We start from the raw sequence: 406 nt of genomic DNA, 5'->3' as shown, positions 1-406 counted from the left end.
CCCGGGGGGCCCTTAGAACGGTATCTTGAAAATCCATGTTATGGTAAGTGTGCACGCGAAGTCCCTGTGCACTTTCTAAAATCCACACTGTGGTAAGTTCGCACATTAAGCATTTTGTGTTCTTTCTAAAATCCTGTATGTTAGGGGTTATGCGCGGCAGCTTCGTGCCCTTTCTTGAGTCGGTTAGGCCCCGGTTCCACCTTGGGCACCAATCCACCTATGTATCGTCAGGATACCTATTTTAACAGGGTGTTGCTACTAGGGGTCTGTTGAGATGGTTCCTTCAGCAAGCTCATGCAGAGCAAGCGTTAGCCCCCTGGGTGACAGGCGAAGACCTAGTAGGATTCTAGGCACTTGGTCGTATCCCCTTAAAAGGAATCTATTCCTGATTCCAAGCCTTGAGCTC

This window comes from Sinocyclocheilus rhinocerous, unplaced genomic scaffold (assembly GCF_001515625.1).
Source record: "Sinocyclocheilus rhinocerous isolate Xijiao unplaced genomic scaffold, SAMN03320098_v1.1 scaffold715, whole genome shotgun sequence".
Lineage (NCBI taxonomy): Eukaryota > Metazoa > Chordata > Actinopteri > Cypriniformes > Cyprinidae > Sinocyclocheilus > Sinocyclocheilus rhinocerous.
This window is presented reverse-complemented; position numbering follows the sequence as displayed.